At 48.3% G+C, this 16,092-nt stretch overlaps 1 protein-coding gene and 1 long non-coding RNA gene across 2 annotated transcripts in view; one reads left to right on the top strand and one right to left on the bottom strand.

The window, feature by feature from the left end:
* APOC3 (apolipoprotein C3) overlaps positions 1-16,092 on the top strand; it is a 298,571-nt gene that overhangs the window by 51,864 nt on the left and 230,615 nt on the right. The window lies entirely within an intron of this gene.
* On the bottom strand, positions 147-15,386 carry LOC128087660 (uncharacterized). The gene is made up of 2 exons (XR_008209936.1): positions 15,296-15,386; positions 147-431 (listed from the first exon to the last, which is right to left on the bottom strand). It is a non-coding gene; the product is annotated as an uncharacterized LOC128087660 (long non-coding RNA).

Below are 16,092 nucleotides of genomic sequence, written 5' to 3'. Positions count from 1 at the left end.
GACCCATCAGCATCGAGCAGCAGATGAAGAGTTCTGCCCAGAAGGCTGCAACTGGTGGGAGCAACAGGCCCAGAGTTGTGTTTCCCCAGGCGGTGCTCAGCCCACCAGAGTCTCTTAAGGAAAAGATACTCCTGAAATCTTAGAAGTGAATTGTTACAGAAGTATTTTTATTTGCCTTCAGAGAGCCATCCCTCACTTGGGCAGACTCGCTCAGCATCCTTCCCACTGCCTGCATGGGAAATGAAGCACCAGCGTTCCACAACTCGTCTCCATTGACCGCAGACGTTGCCACAAAGAAAGCATGTGTGAATTTAAGTGACAAGCCATGCAAACTTCAGCTAATTGATATGAGGTCACGTTTCCCTCTTTAGGTTGCTCTCTCAGCCTTTCGAATGGGCTTTAAAGTGACTCCAGGCTAATGTGCTTCAGACCTGAAAGGAGATTTGGGGAGGAATAAGCTGCATTTCTCACCAAAGAGCTCCACTCTTACAATGACAGAGATTATCTGAAGAGACCTTCACTCTCATTTAACAAATTAAATGAGTAGATTTTCAGGAGTTCAGCATCTGAAGTACTGCACTGGTTTTGAGAAGCCTGGCTGTAAATGTCACCGTGTGTGGCCCTTTAGAAAAATCTAACTGCAGTAATGGGTGGGAACTTCCAAAACCCAAATCCTCAGAGCTGTGGAAGCACTGACCCTAACCCAATCCTATTCTGAACCAGACACCCATTATCGGATGGGAAATTTACTTCTTACCTTCACTTCTATTTCACGTGAAAGCATTATAAAAGGAGGAAGATGATCAGAGGGCTGAGCATCACTTTCTCTTCGTTTCCCACCCATAGCACTGCCCATGCCATGCCCCTCCAGCTCCCAGCATCAGCACCCCATCATTCCCTGCCCCACCCATAGGGATGCTCCTCCAACCCAGGGCAGCTCACATGAAAAAGCAGAGGGCTTTTCTTTTAGCAGAGCCAAAGCTTCCCTACAAACGAGCCAAGCCATCTCCATACCATTTTTTCCCTGTTCAGAAGGAATGTGGAGGTAGGTCTGGAGGGGAAACACAGCATGTTGATTTAGCTCCTCTCTGACTGCACGCACACCCAGGGAGCCCTGTGCTCTGCCAGCTGACAGGAACAAGTCATTAGGGCCATCAGCAGCACAGCCACAGAGGGGAGAGCGGCAGCATTCTTGCATTGCACGGGATGTACGATCACACAGCATCACAAGGACTGCGATCCTCAACGCTACAGCAGCTCAGCCCTATCCAGGAACAAGCACTGCTGGCAGCGAAGAGGCCACAGGCAAAATAAATAAATAAAATCATAGGATAAAAGCAGAAGAGATCAGCCAGACTGAGATCACGGCTCGCATGCACCACTGTGAATCAAGCCTTGCATGTGCTGGGAAAGCTCCGAGAGCTGTGGAGCAGGGACAAGCTGATTATTGGCAGAGCAGGATGCCCAGGCTGCTGCCTTGCCGCTATGCCTGCCCCAGGCAGGGGCTGAGGGCTGTGTGTTGACTCCAGAAGAGAATGCACAGCAAAGCACAGACCTGAAACCCCAACCTGCCCTCGGTGCTGAGCAGCTTTCCTTCTTTGTTTCGCTTACAGCTGCCACGCTTCCCCTTGAAGCGGCTCAAGTTTCGCTTTGCTCACTTCTGCCTTCTCAGATTTTACTATTATTATCCCTTCATTTTGCAAACTTCTCACATGCCTTCAGGCCAGACCCAGGAAACAGCTGAACGAGGCAGCTGATGAGACAGGGTACAAAGGGAACGCAGTTGTTTGGGAGAGGGGAGGCCCTACATCTGTTCCCGCCTGCACCGGGGACCTGATGCATCATCTCCAGCACAGCACCTCCCTCCTCGGTGCTTTGCTCACACTTTTGCCTCAGAGTGGCCTTTGGAGATGTACTTAGTGGGCATGGGCTTGGCGATCTTGGAAGTCTTTTCCAACCTTAATGATTCCATGCGGCTTGCAGCACGCTGCTGCTATCAATGGGGAGGAGGTGCCACAGTCCCCTGCAAGCATTCTGCTCGTTGCCATTTGCACCCTTCCCTTCCTTTGCTCTCAACCCCACGAGACTGAGTGCACCACTGCACCCAAATGCACAAAGCCAGGTTGAAAGCGATCCATTTAACATGCAGAGAATGAATTCTTTAAAAAGTGCCCTAAAAAGCAGCTACACACTGCAGGAAAAAGGGGAGTTTCATGTATTGAACAATAATAGCAAGATATTATCAATGTAGGGCTCTGATTGTGCCATATAAAAAATAAAATACACACTGGTTAATCAAAGAACTACAGACACTTTTAAGTAATCCCAACTCTGGCTTTGCATAGCTCCATATACTGCCAGCAGCACTCCTGTCAACCACAAGAGACCATCATATACATCAAAAATTCTCCTTTAAATTTATTTTCTGTAAAGATTGGTCTTTTGAACTGCAGTGGTGGAAGCTTAAGGGTACAAAAATCTGTCTTTTTTGTCTCTCCCTCTTGTGGAGGATGCTGATCTGTGGGGAAAGTGCTGCCACAAGCTTCTATGTCTTGTCAAGATACCCGTCCTTTTCATGGATCACTTCTCTTATCAGCCCCTTGATTAAGACATTAAAAGAAAGGAGGTGAAGGAAGGTTGTGCAGCTGGAAAGAGGCAGCAAAAGGCATCCAGGGCTGCGTACAACCTCCAGCCTTGCTGCATGGCCTGGCCAGTTCTCATCCCAATTCCCGGCCTTGAAGAAGCAGGACTGCAGCTAAATTAGCAGCTACTGTAATAAAACGATTTATTATTGTGTCAAAAAGGGGGAATTACGCTTTTACTGCCTAAAAGCATCAAGAAGAGTTGACCTTACGGCAACAACACGGTTGGCTGGGAGCCCTGGGGTTGGCTGGGAGCCCAGCGTTTTGAGGGACTGGGGCTCAGATGTGAGCTCCTATCAGAGATAAAAGTGGAACATCGCTGCCTCGACTTCCCCGAAACTGCTTAATATTCAGAGCTCTCTCCATTGTCAAAGAACTCCACAGAAGTTAAATTAAATACGTACACTTCCCCTGTGAGACATCAAAGCGTTATCGTACGAGTGGGGAAACAAAACACCGACACAAAGCCAAGAACCAGGATTTGGAGGTGCGTTTCAGAACATGCACCAACACATACGCCTACTCCAGATGAGGCTTTAAAGTGCTGCACAGAGCCCTAGGCACACTAAATGTCTTCTCGATCCCAGGGCGCGTTACCAAAAGGCATTCATAAAAAGTTTCGACTTCTTTGTGCAGAACGTGGTTAGTCTGGATAGACAAAGAGATGAAGCAATTTTCTTGTACAATAACTCGAAAGTAAAGGGAAGACTGCAGAACCATCAGGCCTCCTGCTGCTGCTCAGCACCAGCAAGGCAAACAAGGCAGCGGGAAGGCAGAAATGCCCAGGGGAAGCCCAGGAATATTAACGTCCAGAGCCAAGGTGAGTTTCTCAGGTCAAAGAGCAGGGCTGCTATTAGGTGATATCCCACAGCAACACCCAGAGCAAACCACCACAGCCCAGAGATAACGTCTGCAATGCTCCCATTTTCCAGCTCCCAGCGGAAGGTGCGGGAGAAGATTAAGAAGTTGGTTCAGTTTATTAAAATCCAAGATCAAATTCCCAGTAGATGCTCCAGACTCCCCGGTGTAACAAGTGCATTAAGGGAGAGAAAGCACATCCTGACAAATGTATTTACAGCCTTTAATAATTCATGCTCGCATATGCAGCCCCCGATAGAGTGCAGTCCCTTGGAAATCACAAGCTTTTGTGGATTGCACAGATTCAGCTAATGTCTTCATAAAAGGTTCCCAACCAAACCTGCTCTCAATATCAACTGCAGCAAAGAAAAACTAATAGCTCCAGCTGGTACTCATTGAAAAGTCACTTAATATTTCACCATGCAAGGAGCTATGTTTAATGGGACACATTGTTTTTCCCTAAGCATTTGGAAAACCCCTTGACATCATATTAATAATGTCAAGTTTTATTGGCTCTCTGATTTGAAATGATATTAAACTTTTCAGACTGTCTCAGCTGAAGTAGGAAGCTGTTAAGATGTGGACAGCTTGGATAACAGGAAAAATAATAGGTCTTGTCAGACATTGCTTCAAGACCGCAGAGGAATGATGTAAAAATCAAGGAATGAGGCATTTATCCTTTATGCTAGCTCGAGAGGAAATGCGTTTTGTGAGTAGAAGCAGTGGCTCCGTGTGGAAGATGCTTGACCTCTGGCCATCAGCATTGGACGGCCTGGGATGAAAGGGACCTTGAAGATCATCCATTTCCACTCACTGCCACAGGCTGGTTGTGTTGAAGGTCCTTTTATACATCTCATGCATGCAATTTACTTATGCAGCCTCATTCCCTAACATGCAGTTAAGCTGAATTACTTTCTGCGTAAGTTGCTCTATGTGAAAAAAGTCAATTAAATTCACACAAAACTAGCAACTCGTGTATTATTTTCATGTATGTGTTCTCAGCTCGTCTGCTGTCAAACAACTCCTCATTACCAGGTTATTCTGGACCACTGATTTAAAAGAAATCCACATTTGACAACCCAATACTGTTCAGCACACCTCAAGGATGGTAGTTTAAATTGCACCTTTTGTTTTGCATGACATCAGATGGTCATATTGTGACTTGGTTCATCCAGAGGTTGCAGCAGTCCCTCCCCAGGTTCAGTCTACAGCTCCAGAGCTGATGGAATTTACTTTGCTCCATTAAGACGTGTTACTGCTGCTGCATGCCAAGCAGCAGGAACAGACGCACAGGGTATGAATCCTTCTGAGACCACACAGCTCTCCACACTCTTCCAAAACAGCGTTCCCAAATCTCTTCACCAAGGCTCAGGTTACTAACAGAACCTGCTAATAAGACACATCTGCTTAGACTGCCTCTAGAGGAGCCCCTTTTGCCAGTTGGATATTCAGCCATGCACATCAGCATGAAACACACAGCTGTGCCACGCACCCGAGGTGCCTTTGTTTGGCCACCCAGCTACTTGGGGATGCTCTGTCATTCAGCTGTTTGAGACACAGCCTCTGCCTTTGATGCTTCCCCACAACTCTCTCTAAATCTTACTTGTGATTGTGGTTTTTCACTTTAGCAGGCTTGCCGATAGAAGAAGCTAACTCTGCCTGGGCAATGTACAGGGCGAGCTGAGCTTCCCTCATGCAGATTAAGTCCTCCACTTCATCAGAATGTAGCAATTAGCAGTATAATGGACATCTCTTTAAAAGCTCTTTAGACTGAGAGAGACCACTGATGTGAAGATCTGAACACTGGGTAGCATACCTGCAGCTCCTGCTATTCAGACCAGCAGCAACCTAAGATCTTTGATTTCCTATGCCACAATACGTGGCACGCCCCACCATGCATCATCCCTTTGATGTGAATGCACCATGGACTGCAGCATCCTCAGCTTTATATATAGAGTCACAGACTATTGTTAGCAAATTTATACAGCCACATTTGCGAGCGCTGCGCTGCTCCAGAAAATTAAACAAACTCCAGCTCAGTGGGAGGGTTATAAATAAGTGACTCGCCCACTCACGAGGTTGATCCTGTTCCTCTTTTTGGCAACAAACATATGGAACTCCTCTAGCTTCTGCCATGCAGGATTTTAATGAGAAGATTACGCAGTACATCACTCAGCTCCTTCCATGGGCAGCGCTGGGGGCAATCATGGATTTCCATAAGTGGCTCATGAGGTTCAAAGCCCAATGGACAGTGCTCCCAACACTGTGGTTGGTAGGCAGTGAGCACACAGCCTCCAAAGGTCAGGCTCACAGATTCTGTTCACAGAGCTCCAAATTCAGCCTTAACATCAGCCATCTGTGAAATCTTGACCTATAGTGCTAACTGGAACATTCAGCCCCACCTCTAGGTCTCCAATTATTGGCACATTCCAAACTACCCACGTGTTCCATTAAACCAAACAAACATTTCTAGTTACATAGATGCAGTTTTATGTTTATGAGTAACCGCAGGTACCGAGCTATGCATGCAAAGCGGTGAAGCTGATTTATGAAAGCATCATCCGAAATTAAACTACGTGCGAATGAAAAGAATTTTGCAAGTGCTCCTCTAAGTGCATGAAAATGTAATAGGACCTAGGGCTGTTTGGCTTCAGAACTTAATAAAATGCTTGACTTGCTGAATTTGGTGGTATGTGTGCAAGGTGGATAAAAACACACCTCGAGGAAATTCTTACTGGGGCTGTTTACTTTTTACCCCACAGCAATACTGGAAAGCGTTGCTAATTATCATTATCCTAAACACCAGCATCTATGCTGGGGAACTCTTTGCTGCAGGCAACGTGTATAAGAGGCAAGATGGACCACTGGCACATCCTATCAGAGCCAACCAGACATAGTAGCCTAGGCAAAAAAACCACTGCCATTCCCAGAGGGCACACAGCAAGGAGGGAGCGTGCCACCCATAGCTGCTCTTCCAACATCATTAACATCCCTGCATCCCTCCTGATGGCCCTGCAACCCCACCAGTGCCCCCCAGCCATAAGGAAGGGCTCTCTCTGCATCCTTCCCACCTCCATCACATCTCTGTTCACCGCAGTTGAGTTGGTCTAGGTGACATTTTTAGGACCCTTCCAACTCAAGCAACTCCATGGCTCCATAATTTCATGGCTCCATGATCTCTCCCTGCCCTGCACATCCCAACGTGGCTGCACACGGTTGAGGAGCGGCGTCGGTTTCAAGAGCCCCCGACCTTTAATAATCATTTGTTCTGTTATCTGAACACTTCCTAATTCATCCCCTTCTGTCCCTGAAAATCTAAATCCTATTTAAGTTAATGCCCTTCATTTTCATTTATAAAGACAGATACAAAATAATTATTTCCTATCTCCGCTGTTTCCTTATCTTCTGTCCTAATAATTCCTCACTGTCTCTCTTTCATCATCTGTCTTCAGAACAAGAAACTTTTCTGTTAGTTAAAATATTCCGTGTGTTCATTTTCTGCCTCTTTCATATCTCACCGCTCCCCTCTCCCCACCTGCCCTCACTCCCCCTTTCCCGACGCTTTTCATGCTCACCCTTCACACTGATCTTCACATCTTTCTGGTGTTTGTATTTCGATTTGCAATTTCATATGCAAATTCCAGCAGGCCACCTCTCCAGTCACTGCCTTTGATATCCAAGTAGCCCTGCCTGGCTGAAGTGCTTTACATAAACAGTGGTGGGCTCAAAAGGACCGCTCTGTCCTCACCTTGATGAAAGCAGCAAGGCAAGCAGTAACAGATGTGCTTCATGGGGACAACTTGATTAAAAGAAAATAGAGATGTTTTGTGCCCAACCCTGGGAGCCTCGTCCTCCAGCAGGCAAGGGCATGGCCCAGCACACAGCACACAGCTCCTTACCCTACTGAGGATCACACAGAAGTGGGGAAAAACGTGTTCACCCAAAGAGTGATCATTGGCACAACTGCCCAGGGAGGTGGTGGGGTCACCGTCCCTGGAGGTGTTCAAGAAACAGATGCTGAGGGATGTGGTCAGTAGGCAACGTTGGTTGTAGGTGGATGGTTGGACTGGGTGATTTTAGAAGATAGTTTCCAACCTGAATGATTTTAAGATTCTATGGCATTATCCTCATCAGCCCATAGCATGCTGAGCCCTGGGTTTGATGTACAGACCGTAAACACAGCCCTCACCTCAACACCACTGCCAGGGTATGAAGTGAGCGCATTCACTGCGATCCCAACTATCAGCTGAAGGCCAATCGCAGATGCCAAGGGCTCAAATCCTTTCAAGAGTAAAACTCAGAAGTAATTCAGCACTAACTTTTGTTATACATCTTACGAACCACCGCCCCCATGTTGTTTATATTGTTACACGCCATCTGATGTTGACACAAATAAAAGCTTATTGGACATGTGCACGTCTATATGCATTTATTAAATCAGTTCTCATGCACATATTGCCAGCCCTTTGTGTAGTCTGTTTGTTCTTTTCCCCACATAGCAACTTACTTCTGCATTAGCCAAACAGCGTTTGCATATTTGCAATCAAAAGGAAGAGGGTTGTAAGCGTTCAAAAGTTGACAGCAGAGCTCTGGGCAACTGGGATTCCCAAAATGCCTTTCTAACAGCACTGCTTGTGAACAACTTAAGCACTGCTTATTTCCTCAGACCGCTCTCAATGCCGCACGCGCCCACCTCCAGAGCTCTCCCTGGAAGATATTCAAACCAACTCAAGTCATTTAACACAGGCACAACTTCAGCACCCTCATCGCTTGCAGTAACTGTGCCACTCCAGGAAGAAAGGAACTCAGTTTTGCACCATCTCCTACAGAACCATCACATCTGATAAATAACTGCGTAGTGACTCACCGGCGGCGTATGCAGGAAGTATATATTTAAACCTGTTCTGCTTAAACAATTGTTTAAGATGTCAGTTTATCATGCAGACAGTTTTTATTGAAAGAAAAAATATCATTTTTTAAATTAATGAGAGTAGACCTTATCTCAGTCGCTTTTACTACACTGTATTTTGGAAAATACTCTCTCATTGTTCACTGTTGCTTCGCTTTGTTGGATCCACACGGCAACAGCCACATTTCAAAAGACTCTTATAAACATTAACCAACAAAACCTCAATGCTGGGAGCCGCCAAAGGAACAAATGCAGAAAGATTAATTCACTCGCCCAAACTTATATTAAATCAAGGCAAACTTGCAAACAGAACCCAGCCCTCAGCTCCCCCGCTTTAAGGCACAGCTGCCCACCTCCCTGCTGGGAGCTCACCAGGGCGCACAGGGCAGCCCCATAACTCAAGACCCCGAGCATTCATGGTGTCCCCTTACAGCCTTTGATGTGCTTTGTTATCCCAGGAAGAGGAGAGAATCACAGCACCACATGGCCAGGACAGCTGCTATGCTTTGCCAGGCTGAAGGAAGACCAAAGAGCTTTGGAGATCAGAAGGAACTCAGGTGAGGTGGCAGCAAGCTGCCAGCTGAGGGCTGCTGTCCATGCACAGAGTGAGCTGGAGGGACAGTCAACTCTTCCACCATATGGGATTTTAAATTAATCCAGTCAGCTCAGCTCGAGGGCCTGTCAGCCCCGCTGACAGCTTGCTGACAGCACCGCTCAGCAGCAATGGGCAGCAGAGCTCCAGGATGCTGCTGGAATCCCACCTGCAGGACCAGAGGAATTGGGGGTGCTGGGAGGAGAGGGGGTGGAAAATTCCAAAGTGAGGAGAGACTTTAAAACATTGAGACTCTGCCTTTGGAGTAACAACTAGTAAGGGGAGACAACAGAATAAAATGGAGGAACAAGAAAAGGAAGATTGGAACTTCAGTGTCTCCTTTCAGCATCTAAATGTGGGCTGTAAGAAGGAAGGGGACAGACTCCTTAGTGGAGTAATAGGACAAGGGGAAATGCCTTCAGACTACAAGAGAAGAGACTGGGACTGGAGATAAGGAAGGTGGCGGTGAGGCGCTGGCACAAGTTGCCCAGAGAGGCGGTGGTGCCCCGTCCCTGCAGACAGCCAAGGTCAGGCTGGACGGGGCTGTGAGCACTGCTGAGCTGTGGGTGTCCCTGTGCGCTGCAGGGAGCGGCACCAGGCGGCCTTCAGCTCCCTTCAACCCAATCCATTCTCAGACTCTATAATGCATAGAAACTGGGCTTACAGGGAGGAAGGTCTCCCTCCACCATCCATCATATGCAGGAAGATTCATGCTCCTACCCCTTTCCTCCTCCTCCCATCCTGAATGCTGCAGCTCCACTGAGCCCTGATGGCCCAGCATGGAGCCACTGCTGATGGAAATCCACAGAGCAGCCAGCATTCAGGGGGATGAGAGAACTCTTCAGCCCGGGCCCTGCTGTGCTCTTTTCAGGAGAGGTCCTTTTAACCTGATGCTATTCCCAGCCCATCACCCTGATCTAAATGTTAACATGCTCTTCAGGATGCGCCTCCTGTGCACCGGGGGTGATGCTGACAGCAGTTGGGAGCTGCTGGGAGGGAACTGGGGCATGGAGCTGGATAGACAAAGTGCTGCTCTGAAGCCCACATTGATGCCAGTCCGCAGTGCTACTCGAAAATGTTCTAGCAAGAACTGACTGCAAAGAGCAGCACCCGTGCAAAACAAACACAGCCAAGGGAAAAAGCTGGTCTAGGAACACAGCCAGGAGAAAGTTTGGGGAACATCCCCATGGGCAAGGCTTAAGCTTTGCCAGACCTACAAATCCCTGCTCTTAGTTTCTCTGCCCTTCACAAACCCTGATACAGTTTGCTCAGCTGTAGTGCTGGGGTCTCACTGCTCAGCTCCAGCTGAAACGATAACGATTCTGTGGCAGATTACCCAGGGTTCACATCCTTGGCAGCAATCACACAGCACTATCAGCTTGCCATATATTTTCTGTAGCAATAAAGGTGCAAAGAAAAGCCCCAGTATAATATAATCAAGACTGTAAACTGTGCTTATAGTAACAGAAGTAGGTTTGAAATTGGATATGAAAGGGCAGATCCCAGAGGCAGAAGCAGCAGGAGGACATCAGAGGCAGCACATCCATCCCGGAGCCTGGAACAAGCTCCTGAAACACCTCAGCACCAGAAGCAGCTGCTTGGAGGTGAGCACAGCAAGCTTCGTCCCCCAGCAGAGCCCAGCCCTGGGAGCACCCTGTGTGCTGCTCACAGACCAAAGCCACCTCGTCCCCATCTCTCTTGTGCTGCTGCAGTGCACTGCTCCCAGCTCAGGGGCAGCTTGGCACCCGCTGTCAGCTCAGCAGTCAGCTGCTTCAGCTCTGCCTGGATGATAAGGCGCTTTCTGGGCAGGTAGAGAAATAACAAGGGATGTAACTATCTGGAGCTCTGCAGCTTTCTTTCAATGCAAGATTTCCCCGTCTCTTCTCTGCTGGCGTCCGCAGCAGCATGGAAAGCTCTGAACAAGGTGCCCTATAATCCGTCAGAGGTGCCATTGCCCATTCATGCTCCACAGGAGCTCTGTCTTTCCACTAAATCCCTCAAGCCATCTCCAAATCACCTAATCTCCATCTCCACCACCTCCCTCTTTTCAGTGACCTTTCCCCTGACATACGGTATCTGCAGGCTTCCAGATAACACCCTCACATCCTTATCTGAAAGAATATTTTCGCTCCTGTCCTAGCATTATGCTCAAGCAGCAGTGAAGACAGACATGCAAGGAAAGCACCAGGAGCGCTCAGGAGATGGAGAGGAAGGCAGCTTTTGGCTGCTCATCTGAAACCACTCCAGCACCTTTGGTTTTGCCACCACATCAAAAGCCCATCTACCAGGCACAGAAGGCAGCTGACAGAGCCTCACCAACTGCTCACACCAGATGCAGAGATTTGGAGTGTTTGAAATAGGTTTTGCTCTTGTCATCCCAAGCGCAGCCCTTCACTTGCACTACACTGCTTCTTCTTGCTTCCCTCTGCTCCCAGGTCCCACAGCAATTCTGTCACCTCTCCCTTACAGTAATGAGCAGAAAGCTCCCAGCCCCCAGCTCTGCCCTCCTTCACACCCCTTGCATGGCAGATCCCCCTTCTTCTACCAGGCAGGGAACAGAGCAAGAAGAAATTCAGCGATGAGCACTGCAGCAAAGAAAGCATCAAGGTCTGCTGAGGAACAGCCCCATCCCTCACAAACAGCTGCACACGCTGGTGGTCTGACAGCAGCTTGGACAGCAGAGGACTGACGCAGTGCATCTCAGCTTGTGGACCCTGTGTGATTTCTGCTCAAATCAGAACAAAGAGGCTCCCCAGTGGCCCCAGCTCTGCGCCCAAAAGGCTCAGTCCTGCTCTCCCATCTCACCAGGCAATGGCCGTTGAGGTGCCCATGCAGTCCACAGAGGCTGCAAGCCACTTATCTGCTACAGGCGAAAGTTCTGTCATTTCTAAATAATAGGAATTCAAAGAATTCCCAGGTCTCTTATAACCTGCCTTTTACTCCAACAATAAAAAGCTTCCCCTAGAAGTTTCCCAATGTAAACAGACACCGTAAAAGAGACAGATGTTGATTCTGCTGCACTAATGAGGAACACCAGTATTACACAGGGTGGCTGGGGCACGGAGGTGAGGACTTACTACTCTGCTGAGAGGAGCCGGAGGGGTGCAGAGGCTCAGTGCTCAGCAGCGAGGTTACGCAGGGGTTGCACACAACCTCTGCTCGGTGCTTCAGCCTCGCCCCTCCACGGCTAATGAGTGTTACAAGAGGAGAGGGAGGCGGCAGAGGCTGGAGGGAAATGGAGCAGAAATGCAGGGCTGCCAGCTCAGATATCATCCGCCTCTCCCCAGACAGGCAGGCGCAGGGGGAACCGCTCCCCAGAGCCATGCAGGGGAGCTGCCATGGGAATGGCAGCACTGGAGCACGAGGGGTTGGAGCATGGGGAAAGTATGCAAAGCTGCACGCGCTGAACAAAGCTGCAGGCAGACTGGTTTTCCAAGCGGGGCCAGACCGGGCATCGATAAGGGACGAGTCCAGACGAAAGCAATGCACACATACACCTCCAGCTGCAGAGGGAATGGCATTGAGCACAGAGCCACGCCTGTCACTGAGAACCAGCAAGCGATAGCAGCTCTGCTGAACCTGCCACTCCACCGATCCAAAGGAGGAGCAAACAGCTCCTGCCCTGTTCCAGCAGTCACTGCCCTTCCAGCGCCGCCCGCAGCAGCTCCTGCTCTCACAACATCGCACTCAGTGCTGTGCATCCCTACCCTGAGCAGTTCACAGCTCAGAAACCAGTTCCTGCAGCTGAGGACTGCAAGGGGGCATTCAGTCAGGATTCATCCTCCCCGCTCAGCTCTGTGCTTTGTCCCCACAACCCCCTCTGCTCTCCCTACAGCCACACTCCCAGCACTGCAGCAGCTCCGGGCACGGCTTCCCGACAAGCAATCACATCTCAGAGGCTCTGGCATTTTCTCAGAACACCTCAAATTGCTTTTTTTACACCTCGCTGCTCTGTGCCAACCCCAATTCATGTTATTTGTGCATTTGCTTAGAGAACATTATCTGATCAGTCACCCTGTAAGAGGTTGGGGAAGAGTCTTCAGCTTCTCCTTGTCACCGAAGCAGGTCAGGCACAAAAGGATCGGCGCAAACACTTTGCAAAACAAACTGCCTCCCAGCACCACTGCTGTTTGCGTGGGGTCCTGCAGGCAGGCTGATGCGGCCCAAGAGGTCACACCCAGCACCTGCCTGCTCCGCAGCTACTCCGTGTGCCTTTAATCGAAACAAATAGAGGAGAAAACGAGGATTTGGCACATTTGCATACATTCCCTCTGCTGGCAGAAACTGGAAAAGGCAACACCCCAAACTCAAGAAGATGCTGGAGTTGCAAAATGCTCTTCACGAGCAGATTTATTCGGGTACATCTCAGACAGTGCTGTGTGTCACCATGCATCAGTGGCTCTGCCAGCCCCACCAGTGGGGCAGGTTCCCTTCTCTGCAAGGTAGGCAGGAGGGGTTGAGCCACACAGCCTTGCAAACTGCAGCCACGAAGGGCATGCAGATAGCAAACCCAGTGTCACAACATCAAAACAGCCCCCCTGACACCCAGCCCTTCCCAAAGCCCTGTGGAAACAGGAGCCCAGAGTGCTCGTTTGGGAAGAAAAAAAAGGTGCAAAAAAATCACTACAATTAATAATTTTATATTAGCCCATCCCTCCAAGCTGTTCTTCCCTCACCATCTGCATGTCCTGAAATGTGAAGTTTTAGTCATAAATGCCAGGCCTCGTTTTGGAAATTTATAAGCTGGTTTGCTTCCATTACCTGAACAGCTTCCAGATCCTATAGGCAGGCATTGTAGCCGCCTGAGCTCCACCATGAAACAACACGAGAAACTTTCCAATGAATCTCTTTTGCTTGACAGCTGCTATGCGTTCCATTGCTCCAAAGAATTTCCCCCTTCCTTTGACAGAAGCCAGGTATCCCCCAACTCAAAACCAGGAGCCCATCTGCTGAAGCCGTGGGGTCACAGACACTTCAGCAGTAACATACCAGGAGCTGTACTCAAGAAAGGCGACATATTTCAACTCCCATATTGCAGCCACAACCCCTGATGCACCATCAATTAAGAGCAGCAATAATTACAAATGGAAAACTGCAGACCTCAGAGCAGATAATGTGTTTCCATTAGATTAAGTAGTCATAGAAATCAAAAATAAAACCTATACTTCGGCTAATTAAGCCCACTCACCATCTGATTAAGATGTGTAGTGATACTATGGAAAAGTACCAAAGAGCTATTGTAAGTAAACCGACACAACTGGGTATTAATATTATATTCCTTGTCAGAAGGGATAATTGATCTGCCTAGAGGTTAACCAAGATAATTACTGCAGGTTGACAATATTGTCAATGTTAAACCTCTCGCTCCCCACGGCAGCACGAGGGATAAAAGAGGCTAAAAGCTGCCCCCAGACAGTGCCTGTTTCTGACTTGTAACATGGTGTTATTGAAACAACCTCCACACTTCCCTCTGTCTCTGACTCGAAGTACAACCACAGTGTGCTCGTTGAAGTCCTTCCCTATCCCCAAACCTCTTCCTCCTCTCCCCCAACATTCTGTGGAAGAGAAGTTGATGTGGGGTCTCTAAAAGCAAAATCCCTGCAATTCTTTCTTATCTAGGGCAATGGGGAGTGGAACAAACCCACTTTCTCTCCTGGCTGCAACTCATTCCTACAAGGCCAGGTGCTGGAATTATTCCCTTTGCTTTGGAGGGCCAGGGACCAGATTTTCACACAGACCTACAAGCAGGTCAGCTGCAAATGACCAAGCCAAATCCAAATTCTTCATCTTGATGCTGCATGTGCAATACTATGCCCTGACTTGTGCACAGAGAGGTGAAACAGAGACAGAACACAGCACAAGTTCTTGTCTCCCACTCCCAAGATACAGGTCTTGCTGTCCTCCTCCTTCCTCTGTGGGGGATTTAGTGGGGAGGAATCCCTTTGGCATTAGCGCTTTGGCAAACTGATGCTCTGCTTTATTCCACAAAGCTTCAAGGGATATTCCTGGTGAACCAAGCTAATGGCACAGGACTGTGATTAGAAAGCCTAACGAGACCAGACACGTTGCCAACAGTCCCACAGTGCTCTCGGTGTGAGCCTTCCCATCTAGGTCAGCCCTTTGTAAGCACACAGCTCCCATTCCGCTGTGGCCCAGAGCTGACCGCTGCTCTGCCATAACAGCACTATTTCAGGAGCAATGAGTTCTCGTAGGTGCAAAAACACATCACTCAAACTGCTACCAGAGAATGCATTTATACCAAGGGATAAATTACTGTATGCAAAGAGTACTTACCAATGGTCTGCTGTCAAAACAGAAGGATGTATGTGCTGGGGATATGCTGCGGGCCAAGGTCTAGCACTAGCTGGTGTTTTCATTCCTGACCTAAATGATGGAATAGAAAGAATTATTAGACTTGCAGATGACCCCACACCAGGCTGGCAGTACACTGGAGGATAAGCTGAGGATCAATAGCGATTCTGATAAACTGGAAGCGTGATCAAAAAGTCCAGGGAATCTAATTAACTCGTAAGATATTGCTGGCAAGCCAGGACTGCAGAAAGTTCGGGGTTGCTGCAGGTCACAAATTGAACACGAGCCAACAGCCACGTGGTGTTGCACACAGACACCATCACGGGATGCAGTCACAGATGTGCACTTTGCAGGATGTGGAGGAGTTGCTCTGCCCGAGAGCAATTTTGCCAGCAAACCAGAGGCTGCAGGGTTGGCTCTGCACCCACCCTGGAGCCCCGCCTGAAGGAGGTCCCTCCCCTACTGGTTTCTTTGCTGCTCATGTTTCCATAAAATCTGTTTACAGGAGATTCACAGAAAATAAAGATAAAAGGGGCATTTAATTAAATATTCCAAGACTGTATTTGGCATTATTTACTCAAACACATCTCCAAGCTTTGGGTTTCGGTTTTGGTTGTTACTGTGGAAACCAGATTAATGTGAATATATATAAAGCAAGGACTAATCAATTAAATAATTTAAAGAGTGAAATGAAACTAGAGGAAAGAAAACATGACAAGTTCTTCTGTATTTAAGGATTCCTACACCCAGTGTTTGGAACCAAGAGGCAGAAGACATAT

The sequence above is a fragment of the Tympanuchus pallidicinctus genome, unplaced genomic scaffold (genome assembly GCF_026119805.1).
Source record: "Tympanuchus pallidicinctus isolate F22 unplaced genomic scaffold, pur_lepc_1.0 scaffold30, whole genome shotgun sequence".
Taxonomy (NCBI): domain Eukaryota; kingdom Metazoa; phylum Chordata; class Aves; order Galliformes; family Phasianidae; genus Tympanuchus; species Tympanuchus pallidicinctus.
The sequence above is the reverse complement of the archived record's forward strand: the minus strand, read 5'-3'. Positions and strand labels throughout refer to the sequence as shown.